The sequence below is a fragment of the Tachypleus tridentatus genome, chromosome 11, assembly GCF_004210375.1.
Source record: "Tachypleus tridentatus isolate NWPU-2018 chromosome 11, ASM421037v1, whole genome shotgun sequence".
Taxonomy (NCBI): domain Eukaryota; kingdom Metazoa; phylum Arthropoda; class Merostomata; order Xiphosura; family Limulidae; genus Tachypleus; species Tachypleus tridentatus.
Window position 1 is genome coordinate 93,438,700 of NC_134835.1, and position 12,895 is coordinate 93,451,594.

The 12,895-nt window shown below is 34.2% G+C and overlaps 1 protein-coding gene across 10 annotated transcripts in view; it reads right to left on the bottom strand.

Annotated features, from left to right (window-relative positions):
• LOC143232783 (diacylglycerol kinase beta-like) overlaps nucleotides 1-12,895 on the bottom strand; it is a 234,384-nt gene that overhangs the window by 95,737 nt on the left and 125,752 nt on the right. The window contains exon 2 of one of the 10 annotated variants that reach the window (XM_076468630.1): nucleotides 11,154-11,260. The exons of 7 other annotated variants lie outside the window; for them this stretch is intronic. The gene's annotated coding sequence lies outside the window, so the exon portion shown is untranslated. Of the gene's footprint in view, nucleotides 1-10,130; nucleotides 10,256-11,153; nucleotides 11,261-12,895 lie in introns of those variants that run through there. 2 more of the 10 variants (XM_076468632.1, XM_076468633.1) reach the window with 2 other exon arrangements.

Consider the following 12,895-nt stretch of genomic DNA (forward strand, 5'->3'; position numbering starts at 1 on the left):
CAGAAGAAAAATAAGCCTCGGCTTTCAGCAATCACAGATCCCTATATTAACAAACAACATCTGTCCAATAAGAGTTTGTTTATTTGTTTTGTTTTGAATTTCGCACAAAGCTACTCGAGGGCTATCTGTGCTAGCCGTCCCTAATTTAGCAGTGTAAGACTAGAGAGAAGGCAGCTAGTCATCACCACCCACCGCCAACTCTTGGGCTACTCTTTTACCAACGAATAGGGATTGACTGTCACCTTATAACGCCCTCACGTCTGGAAGGGCGAGCTTGTTTGGCGCGACGGGGATGCGAACCTGCGACCCTCAGATTATGAGTCGCACGCCTTACACGCTTGGTCATGCCGGGCCGTCCAATAAGAGAGAAATACGACTCTCAGTAAAAAATATACGCAATATTATTTGACCTCTACAAGACGATGTGTACAACTTTAAACGTTCTTGTCCTAAGTCAAAAGGAAGTTAATTTTAAACATTAAAATATACATACAAACTTTACGGTACTAAAAAAAATTAGGATAGAACTCACACACAACAACAAAGAATGGGCTCATCTCTACTGAATTTTCACGTAAATCTCCTGGTGGAATGTTGCGAAAGTATTTTAGAAACCAGTAGCTGCCACAAACAACCAGATGAAGTTAAGATGTCGCAAGGAAAGAAGAACATATACTGCACTAACTGAATGGTTGTCGAATGCAGCGTTGGTAGTTAACGTTTACGAGACGTTTTAATCCATACACACTTACCCAGTACGAATTGTATTCTGAAGAAATAGTAGATCAAATGATATCCTAATGTGTGTATGAAGGAAGTTTCATTTTTTTTTACTTTTAAAGAAAGGGTTATTTTCCACAAGCCATTCTCCACAATTGTGCAAGCAAGGCAGCTACTTTTATGATACTTGAAAGCGTAGAATATGGGGTGATGAATTATGCTGCTTGTTGTTCATTTCGGCAAAATTGGTCCGGATTTGACACTTGCTTGAATCACAAGTTGAACATGGCTGACGAAATAGTATCGTATTTAAAACTGTTTCAAATGGTTTAGAATTGATCCAAAGTAATAGTTTAAAAAAAAAACTATGGACGTGTTTTTCCTTTGCCGTGTAATTAGCACTAAGAAAAGTTTGTGGATACACAAGATCTATCTTGAATTACATGTTAGTCAAACAGCTTCACCTTTGCTCCTAAAACTTGGAATTGATATAACACAATATATTGAAAGCATTCCATATACACTGAAGGAAACCACCATGGAAACACAGAAGCGAGAGACATAGAGCAGACTTGTTAAAGGAAGTGTAATGTATAGTTTTAAATCTTAAGACATATATGTATATGTCAAAGTCTCCTAATGTAAACAAATCGGATTAGAAATAAAATACTGTCATAACTAACCGTGTCATAGAACCAATCTCTACCACGGACTATTCTATTTATAATTTAAAGTTAAAATAGTTCACTCGGTGATACCCACATTGCCCTGCATCATTCTTCTACTCTCGTGCAGTGGATAGGAAGTTAGTACACTGATAACTGTCACAACACGATAAAGGCGACAGATGAATAATATAATCACATAATTAGGTGGGGAGAGATAAGGCTAATAACACCAAAAACAAAAAAAATTGAACTGTGTGTACGACCGACACTAGCGAAAACTAAATCCATTCTCTAGCTTTTGACGCGTACTTCTTTTAGGTTTTACACATTTAATGTATCTAGGATCTTTAGGTTAATGGCATGTATTACATTATAATTCTAGATTATATCGACTGTTGCTTATAGTGATTGTCTGCATTGTGTATATCACGTGTAGTTGTTAGAAATTAAGATGCAAGTATTGATATTACGCTATTAAAATGTAAGGAAACGAAAAGAACCTATTTATCTATTCTCTTTACAAAAACAAATTTAGTTACGCATAAGACACGAAGTGTTTCATCTCTGAAACATTTACGTGTACTTCTGGTAATTCGAGCTATTTTATATCTTGTTCCTGTTTCAATATTTTGGAAATTTACATTGGAAGTAGCTCCTTAGATGATTCCCTATATTTCCTGCGTTAATTAAGCTTTATTAGAATCGAGTCACAGCATGAAGTTGGCAACAAAACAGAAGTGTAGCTGTCTTTTCCTGCGCTAAAATACGTCATTAAAACCGTTTACGTCATTAACTCTATGACGCGCAAAATAATACTGCCAGCCTTCTCTAATCCATTTTTGTCCTATGAATATACTGAAATAGCAACAGCACCCTTAAATATTCCTCAGTAATAAGAATCACTTCTATATGAAACTCTTCTGAAGTTCTTGGAATCATGTTTTCAATTTATTTAAGACTTTATACAGAAGTGTTCCACGAACTGTATAAATTCGAACCTTCTGATAGACTGGAAGGAATATTGTCATTGTAAGTTAAAATCAAAATTATTAGTAGTGTCACGAGAAAGCTAGATTTAAATACAAGGAAAAGGTAAAAGGTTAACTATGCACAAACTGAATTTCACAGTAATTTTACGACTCCATCAAGATACATTCTTTCGCTAAAAAAATCACAAAAATATACAACTAATGACTCTACCTAAAGGTGCAAAAACACGACAGTTTGTAAATTATTTCTGAACATAATGTGTACTCTTTACTTAAGTCACAAAATATCTACTAAAACGTTCATCGAATGTATTACAATATCAGAATATATGAAATTTCTCAACGTCTAAAGTTAATATCAAATTTTGCAGTACAAACAAGTGTGAAATATCGTACGTAAAGTGCATAACAATGGTTGCTGCTATACGAAAAACACGCAAGCTCGAGTGTGTGTGTGTATATATATATATATTAGTAAAAATGAGTTCATTTTGATAAAGTTAAGTACACAGAATAACAAGTAAGGACTGCGCTAAAAACAGCAAATCCAAACCTCTGACTAATTATATTAGTCATAACTTAAAAAACAAGCCGAAACAAAAATAAATCAAACAAAAACGCAGCACTAATTGACAAGATCCCAGGGTACATTTTATAATCACACATTATAGGTTCGAAATAAATTGTATGGGAAGGATAACATACTTAGCCTAAAATATTAAAATTATACCAGAAAATATCGTAAATAAAGTTCCCAAATCATAAAGATAAAACAAATACACGTGGAAGTACCGGTATGTTAAAGAAGTTATATTTAGGACCAGATCAAAAACAGGAGATGCTTTGTAAAATACCTTGGTAATGAAAAACTGAGAAATAAAAGGTAAATAAATTAAACTTTCTTGTCAGATTGTCTGAATATAACACCGGACAGTTTATTTTGTAAGTGACTACTGTTAAGTAATGAAACTTCCTTGTCAGAGGATCGGAATATAACACTGAGTATTTCATTTTGTAAGTAACTAGAGTGTTAAATAATGAAACTTCCTTGTCAAAGGGTCAGAATATAACACTGGGTATTTTATTTTGTAAGTAACTAGAGTGTTAAGTAATGAAACTTCCTTGTCAAAGAGTCTGAATATAACACAAAGTATTCTATTTTTCAACTTCCAAATGAATAGAAAACGGTTATTGAATAAAAGTTAAAATATACCCTTTTTGTTTCCGAAACACATATTTCTGAACACTAGATAATATGAAAATATACAATTTCCTTAGTCGTTGAATAGACGCTTAAATTAATGTTTCTTTTTTCATCAGTTAAGCAGGAAGGAGCAGAACACAGGCTCATGAATGGGTCAGTCTAGGACTAATGTGTATGTATGTTTTCGTGTAGCAAAGCCACATCGGGCTATCTGTTGAGCCCATCGAGGGGAGTCTAGGACTAATAAAATCCTTTATATGTTTGATGGGTTATTAAATAAATGAGTAAAATAAATATGTGCAAAACATTTGCTATTTCAGACGGAAGGATTATTCTTCCAAAAATACACGAACTCACATCGCTAGAAACAAGGTTTCGATACCCATGGTGGGTAGAGCATAGATGGCTTAATTCCAATCAACAACAACAACAAATAATCAACAACCAAAAATATATACCTGTTTAGTTAGAACAGGGGTGTGCAACAGGCGGCCCGCGGGCCACAACCCGGCCCGCCAAGCCATTTAGTGTGGCCCTAGTTGTTGTAATCTAACCATGTGGCCTGATCTGTAATCCAACGCAAATGGAATATTTTTAAAAGCATCGATCCTACGGGATTCCCAGGCTTCGACTCGACAAACTTCTAAAATTATCTTTGCTAGAGAGGAGCAGGCCGAATTCGATTGGTCGGCCTCCTTAGGGCATGAATAGGTGACGTGCACTAGCACTATTGTCTACGACTCAACGTCATGTCCTGAACCTCGCCTTCGCCCGCTGGATGACAATTTTCCCTAACCTCTGCTGTCCGTCATTCATTATTGGTGAAAATTTTATTACCTTTTACAGTTACTACAAGAGATTGAAGGTAAATTGATTATTATTTAGCATATTGTTGTGACTTTACTGAATTTATTAAAATTTTTGCTTTCAGATGCATCTGATTCTATGTACAGTGTGACCTCGTTATTCGCGGGGGTTACGTTCTTTACCCTCCCGCGAATAGCGAAAACCGCGAATATTGGATGCAGTTTTAAAACGTATATGTATGCGATTATATACTATATGAAATGCTTCCCAAACACTAATGATACTTATACTCATTGATGCAGTAATAATGTAGCAATATTGCATACTGTTATGTATTTCACTAAATTGTACCGGGCTGTGCTTTGCCGTTTGCGTTGTTGGGGAAGCTGAGGCAGTCAGCCAATAGCAGTCAATCTTGTTTGGTGAAGACGACAATTGATAAAACGGCTTGATTGAGTAAATACAAGAGAAATCTCCTCGAAAAGCCCTTTCAGTCTCTGTGACCTACAAAACGCAGTTCGCGCATAACCCGCGAATATGCGGGGCCGCGAATGGCGAACCGCGAATAGGCGAGGTCACACTGTATTTTGCTATTCTCAATTAATTTAAGTACCGGAAGGCTATGATCGGGATGCCAATTTAGAAACATGTGTTTCTGTCCATAAGAGGTTCCATGTGTAAATAAATTCTATGTTTTTTTCTACTTTGCTATTTTCGTGAGAATAATTTTTGTTTTGATTTCAGGGCTAGTAAAATGTCAGCAGTTAAGAAACGAAAATTGATGATGAGGGAAGGTTATTCAACAGTGAATGGTGCACAAAATATCTTGTTGTCCCACATAATCAAGGTGTTGTCTGCCTCGTCTGTCAAACTACAATTGCAGTCATGAAAGAGTACAATATTAAGCGACATTACGCAACTAAGCACTCCTCCCAGTTTGATGAAATTGTTGGTCAGGCACGAAAGGACAAAATTGAACATTTAAAACATCCATTGAAAAGCAACAAGGTGTTTTACCACTTTCAAGAAAAATTCAGAACTGGTGACAAAACTGAGTTTTAAGCTTTGTGAATGTATGGCAGAAAAGGGAAAGCCTTTCAGTGATGGAGAATTTATTAAAATTGTTTAACAATATTCACAGAATATGCATGTCCAGAGAAAAATATTTGGTGGAGCAAACTAGCCTTTCCCGCTTTACTGTCTCACGCAGGACAAAAGATCTTTCAGAGGACATCAAAGAAACTTTGAAAGAGAGATTGAATTCGTGTGAAGCTTTCAGTCTGGCTTTGGATGAAAGCACTGATATCAATGACACATCCCAACTTGTCATTTTCATCAGAGCTGTTACTGCAGGCTTTGATGTTTTCGAAGAGTTTTAGATATGGCAAGCCTTTCCTCCACAACCACAGGACAGGATATTTGTGAACAAGTGCTTAAGGTTGTAGAAAAGTTTGAACTGAATCCTTATAAATTATATGGTGTTACAACAGATGGTGCTCCTTCCATGACAGGTAGGACAAATGGATTCACCAAGAAATTTCTAACTGCAATTGGAGCACAAGACGTAGTTGTAAGCCATTGCATTATTCACCAAGAGAGCTTGTGCACCAAAGTTCTGGATTTTGCAGAAGTCATGAAAAATGTCGTCCAATGCGTAAATTATATTCGAACACGAGGATTAAATCATCGACAATTTAAAACTTTTTAGATGAGCTGGACAGTGAGTATTCAGATGTTTTGTACTTCTCTGCTGTACGTTGGCTTAGTAGAGCTGCTACTTTGAAGAGATTCTGGAGTCTGCGAGAGGAGATTAAGTTCTTCATGGAGAGCAAACGTCAGAATGTGGACTTCTTGAGCAATGAGAACTGGCTGAATGACTTAGCATTCCTCACAGACATTACACAGCATCTGTCTGATTTAAACTTAAAACTACAAGGGAAAAGTCAACTTGTGAATAAGTTGTTTGAGCATATTTGTGCTTTTGAGAAGAAATTGGAACTTTTCCAGGTTCAGTTGAGAAGAGCCATATTGACCCATTTTACATGTCTTGCAACCAGGAAACTGGAATTTCCTAATCTGGATTGCACCAAATATGGAACCAGTGTACAAAAGCTGCGTGATGAGTTTGCAAACAGATTTCCAGATTTCAGACAAACTGAAATTAGATTGAAATTGTTCGCTCAACCTTTTGATTTGGCAGTGGAAGACAGTCCTGATGATTGCCAAATGGAACTCATTGAACTGCAGGCTGACATGGACACTAAAAGGAAATTCTCTGAAAACAGTTTGCTAGACTTTTACAAACTCTGTGTACGTGAAAAGTTTCCCAATTTGTCCCGTCATGCACAAAGAATTGCCTCCCTTTTTGGTAGCACCTACTGCTGTGAGCAATTTTTCTCCAAAATGAAGCTCATCAAAACCAAATGTAGAAGTCAGCTGACTGATGAACATTTGACCAGTCAGTTAAGAGTGGCAACCACTTCTGTCAAAGCTGATATTGACAAGCTCTGCAAGGACTCTAAATTTCAAGTGTCGCACTAAAATGATCACTCATGCAAAAATATAAAATATTATTGCTTGCATTTTGAGAATTTTTTTTAATTTATTGTGCATGTACACAAATAAGCTTGTTTTTTAAGTGGCCCCGCTTGATTGATGAAGTTGGTTATATGGCCCACCGACGAAAAATGTTGCACACCCCTGAGTTAGAACCACCTACATTGTTTCCATATATAATATAATTAATTAAACCAAAATACGGAAAAAGTGCGATAAGTGATTTAGACATGTAAAGCCAACTTACAAAATATTAGTAAGTAAAAAATATCAGGATATTTAATATTTACCATTAGTAAGTTTTATAAGTAAATTATGTTTCTATATAAAAGAAATAGGTTGAGAGATAATAATCAGATACAAGAAACATGAATAATGAAAAAAGTCAATCGTAAATGAACATGAAACTGAAAAACAACACGAAATAATCTTCAAAAAAATAAAAGTATTGAAAACAGAGAAAATCCCAAAAATAGAAAAAATCTGGAAGCACTAAGTATGAAGTAATTAAAACCTGACATTAATAAGACATCAGAAACGTCATTATATTTGTATTAAGTTAATTACCTCTAGAAACAAGAGGGAATGAGTATCAAAAATCGAATTTTTTGATTGGATGTGTTTTCAGTTTGGTTGTGTTTGTACTTTAAAATATTGTACATGATCATATCTCACTGTCAAAGAAATAAATATATCATCACACAAAGAGTTGTTTGAGAAATTCATATTGTTTGTAAGTTATGTAGATAATGAATAAAAATATGACAACTAAAAGCAGTTATCCAGAGTACTGTACTTAAATAAAATTGTGATTAAAGATCCATTACACGGGGCAGTGGATAAAACAAGACCTGTTTATGCTTATCTGAATCAAAAAATACTTTAGAAAATAATATATGTTCACCACATCATATCCAATAGTAACTATCCATTTTAAGTGATTCACATTTTCTCAATTTGGAGATATCAAATATCACGACTTCCTCCTTAAGGTACTTAGAAAGACAATTGTAAAGATACCGAAATCAAAATGTCTATTAAGTGTTTGTGGCTTTGAGAGACGCCATTTTATAAAGAATGTCTGTATAGTATTGTTAAATGCGTACATTTAACTAATAGAATGTTATAATTTAAAATGACAATATAAAACTATTTCCAAATAACATTTACCAATCAAACAAGAGCTAAATGTCCATGAAACATTTTAATATTATTCTTCTGGTTTTAGAAATAGTGCTGTCCAAGTTTCATTGCAAAATAGGTAAAAAAGCAAAAATATTCTACTTTAATATCCTTTCTCTTTATTACTTTTAGCGTTATTTATTTGTTCAATGAAAAATCTCGTGACAGTAAAAAGTTTAATTTTAATACGTCATAAATTGTATTAAAATGACAGAAACAGTGTATACAACTATTTTTACAGTAAAAAAGAAACTGTAAATAAGAAACACGAGTACTTTTATATTATATAAACTATAATTCGACAAAATTCGTCATTTTTGCTTATAATTAGCAAACTACTAAGCCGATTGTCATCAAACCTAATAGATACTCTATGGATATAGATACTCCTATGGGAGCGGTATCTGGGAAGGGGGTTCGAACTGATTCCTCTACGTCATCCCTAAATCTTCGCTGTGCTTTAAACGGAACATAAACTAATGAATAAATATAACCTAAATTATGTACACAAGAACTCCTATACTAGAAAACTGTAAGAAAAACACCGTCTAAACTGTGTACACAAGTACCCTTACACTAGAAAACTGTAAGAGAGAAAACTCATAGTAAAATGATTTTGGAGTCATTGTTACAATATAAGTTATTGTGCCGGACAAAACTGTGTAATAATAATTATCAAACATAGTATAATGTAAAATCCAGGAAGTATTTCCAAGAATGGAATATCAGTTTTATAGATTACTGTTTAACCCTCAGTATGCCTGATGGCGTGTAAAGGTGTGTTTTTTATCTACAGATTATCTTAAGTAGTTTCATTATTCAGAAATACTTGTCTGAGGAAATATGATTAGATAGGAAGTGGTATGACCTGTTCTACAATTACTTAATGATATATTTAACGTTAGAGAACTACTACACAGTAATGTGTTATATGTTTATACTATACTGTTGGATGTCGTGTCAGGTTTTAACCTTTTAGTTACAGACTGGTTTACATACTGTTTTACCACCGGTGGGGTCCACATATTGTATTATGACGAGTAATTTTTATGTTTTCGTCTATTATAATAGACCGGAGAATAAGTGAAATTACTCTTTTTCTCTATAAATTACATAAGGGGATCCACTAACAAGTAGTGGAGTTGATTTCAGTATTAATGGTATTTTGTTTAGATTTTCTGTGTGACTCATAAACTGTAAACAACTGTCCCTAAAAGCTATGTATCTCCGTCGAGAACTTTAGGGTTAACAATACTTTTTTCTTGGGGGAGGTGAATCAAATAAACAATTTTTAACCATAGACAAGGATTTTCTGCTCTAACAATTTCTTATTTTCAAACGATAGACTAAAGAAAAGACAGATAACAGTCGCCATCTTCATCTGACTTTTTGGCTACTATAATCAATATCACCTTTTAACGTACACACAGCCTCAAAGTGCGAAGGAGAGACATGTACCATGCACCATTAGATGCAGAATTCGATAAACTTAATACAAATTAAGTACTGAGCACGCATACAGAAATTAGATAGCAGAAGACGTCTTAATATTCCCACACTATATTTTTAACACAATGCAGTATCAGAAATGAATAATCTAATCGTCCGTTAAGTAATAAGATCACTTTATAATCCAAAGATCGCAAGATCAACAACAAAACATGTTAATTTTAATAACTAAACCTAATAATCTGAACACTTTTGAAAAGTAGACACTCCTTCATGAGAGGTTTTTCGTCATTTACTTCTGATGACAAAAACTCTGTCTACATTTCAAAAGCAATAGGGTTTACGAGTTTATTTTCTGATGTTAAGTAATGTTCTGATGTTTTTACATTTTTCTGATTCGAGATACTTTTAATATTAGGTTTTATATTAAGTCAATGTACCAGTAGAATACTGTTGTCCAATAATATGCATATTTTATGATATTCTTTTTGTTAAAAGAAATTCTATTTCCTAATAAAGAGTACATCATAATAAGCCATAAACCAGAACAACTACCTTACTATTTGACGTATTGATAAGCCAACAATCTATTTTTCAGAAGACTACCTGAGAAACAGCTGCAAGATGCTATTACGTCATGTGTTATTCTCTGTCGCCCAAGCATGATGATTACAGAAAAGGTTCAACCGTGCTTCTCTCCACACCACGCTTGTACATGTTTATATAATCTCCATTTCAAGTGGCTCCACTCCAAGTTGGCATAAGGAAAGTTCCGGGTGGTGTTAACCGAACATTATGTCTTTATTTTAACGACAATGAATTAAAATAATATTCCTATTCAAATCGGGACAGGTTATTTTGTTTCTCAACTAACACATATTATTCAATGCCGAAAGTAATGTTAGTTGTATATTAATACATTAGGTTTCCTTCTCGCAGAAGTAATTTCATTGGAAGTCTAACTAGATGTTTGACACCAGTTACTTTGACTAATTTTTTGGTGTAGATTAAGATACTTAAGCTATTAGGTGACATGACTCAGTAGAGTCACATAATGAAATAACACTTGTTAGTACGAGGTAGTGTTAGAGTAAGCAGTAAGATAATTAAGCTATCATAAACAATAATGAACATGTCTCTGTTTCTGATGAATTCTTACACTACACATTGTGAAAAAAGAAATGATCGGGTTATCTCAACGTTACTGCCAGTTTCATGATATAAATATGACCTGTAGTTAAAAGTCTGATGTCCTCAATGAATAATTAACAAGGAAGAAGAAATATGTATTCAAATACATAGTAATTTGATTTGTCGTTCTCATTTATACATGATAGTTAACCGCTAAGTATTCAGAAAAATAACTTATATTTTTCACATATTAACAGTCTCAGTAAAAAAATAATCATAATGACATCTCATAACATTGTTAGGCTATATGTTGAAAACGTGTGAGATGCTGTCATACACTTGTATACATAATATACATTCAACCTTTATATCTTTACTCCTAACGTAAACTGATCGTTACTAACAAAACGAAAATAAAAAAGAAGTTGAAACGAAACTATTTACAACCTGCTTGATGCTGATATTCCATTCTACAGACAAAGCAGGAAATCCTTTCGTGACAGACTTCACGACTAATCCAGTATCCTTTCAGATACGTTTCTATAAATCGTTTCCTGTATAAAACACAACAGTCTGATAAACACATAATCAGACTGATTAAAAAATGTACAACTTTGCTTTGCAATTTAGGGTTTTTCTTTTGGAGGGGGAGAATAACATAAGACATACACTGATTATTTGCCTAGAATGTGAACAGTACGGAACTACCCTCTGTATTATAACCTTGTCTTCCTTGCTATCGTCTTCTCAATCGCTACGACAACAAGATCTTCCAGAAGCATGAACTGTAACCTTTACTCTAGATAAGGCATTTTGGCAATCTGCCTTTCATCTCATAAATTATTACATAGCATCAGTTTATATCAGTATGTTATGGTACTTGTGGAAGTATCACTCTTTGTGTTATAGGCTGCGTGTCACATCTGCGCTTCGTTTAACACTGCCTAGATAGTCTGGTGTGTGTACTTTTTTCTCGGTGTTCAAAAGCACCGTTATAGATTATTTCTAAACTTTATTGTGCATATTGTTAAGAAATGTTATGATTTAATAGTTATAACTACAAATAAACATAAAGTGAACAAAATAAAACTACTGAAACGCATCAAATTTCTAAAGTTTTTAAGATTCTCAGATACACTGACAGTGCCATATATGTTACACGTGAGTCATCAGGTTGTTCAAGTCAAATATTGTGTTTCTTCCAGCATTGTCTCACGCTATATCAGAGCGTACACGTCACTTTTATGACACTTGCAAAGGACTTTACGAAAAGAATGTCTAACGTAATAATGTTATAAAAACAAGTTAATTGCTGATGGAAGTTTCTTTCGCATTCCTCTTAATTCATTCAAAGTGGATCGAAATAAAAATTATGTAAAACGTAGCATTTTAGAGTTATCTTTTGTTTCTCACTGCTCAATGGGCTTTTAATTCAATACTTCAACTCATCAGTTGGGCTGGATAATGAGAGACAAAGGATTACGTGAAGCGTTATCTATATAACAATTCTTAATTCGTGATGCAGTTACAAACTCTTTGTTAACATGAAGACGACTTATGAAGGTCGAAACGTTGTTCTGTACTTTATTCTGATTGAAGTTTTAATACCCATACCAGCCATCTTGAGAATACAACAATTATTAGGCCCATTGGTTCTCCAATAATTCGATGTTTAAACCGCAACTTTTAAATAATGTAAGATTATGTACTCTTTCTTTTACATTCTTTTAAAAGTAGAATTTCAAAAGGAACAATAAACGTGTGCTCATACAATACATTAAAAGCTAGATGGCTCGTCATGGCCAGGTGGGTTAAGGTGTTCGACTCGTAATCTGAGGGTCGCGGGTTCGAATTCCCGTCGCACCAAACATGCTTTACTTTATAGCCGTAAAGGCGTTATAATGTGACGGCCAATCCCACTATTCGGTGGTAAAATAGTAGCTCAAGAGTTGGCGGTAGGTAGTGATGACTAGCTGCCTTCCCTATAGTCTTACACTTCTAAATTAGGGACGGCTAGCGAAATAATAAAAAAAAAGAGCTAGATTGTTTGGAACTGAAAGACACGCTTGACTAAACTCAATATACATATCAATAGTTATATTGAAATATGTACGTAATACAAGAAAACATAAACTGTCAAAGAGAAAAAACGCACCTGAACGAGCTTGTGATTGAAGTCGTAACTTGTT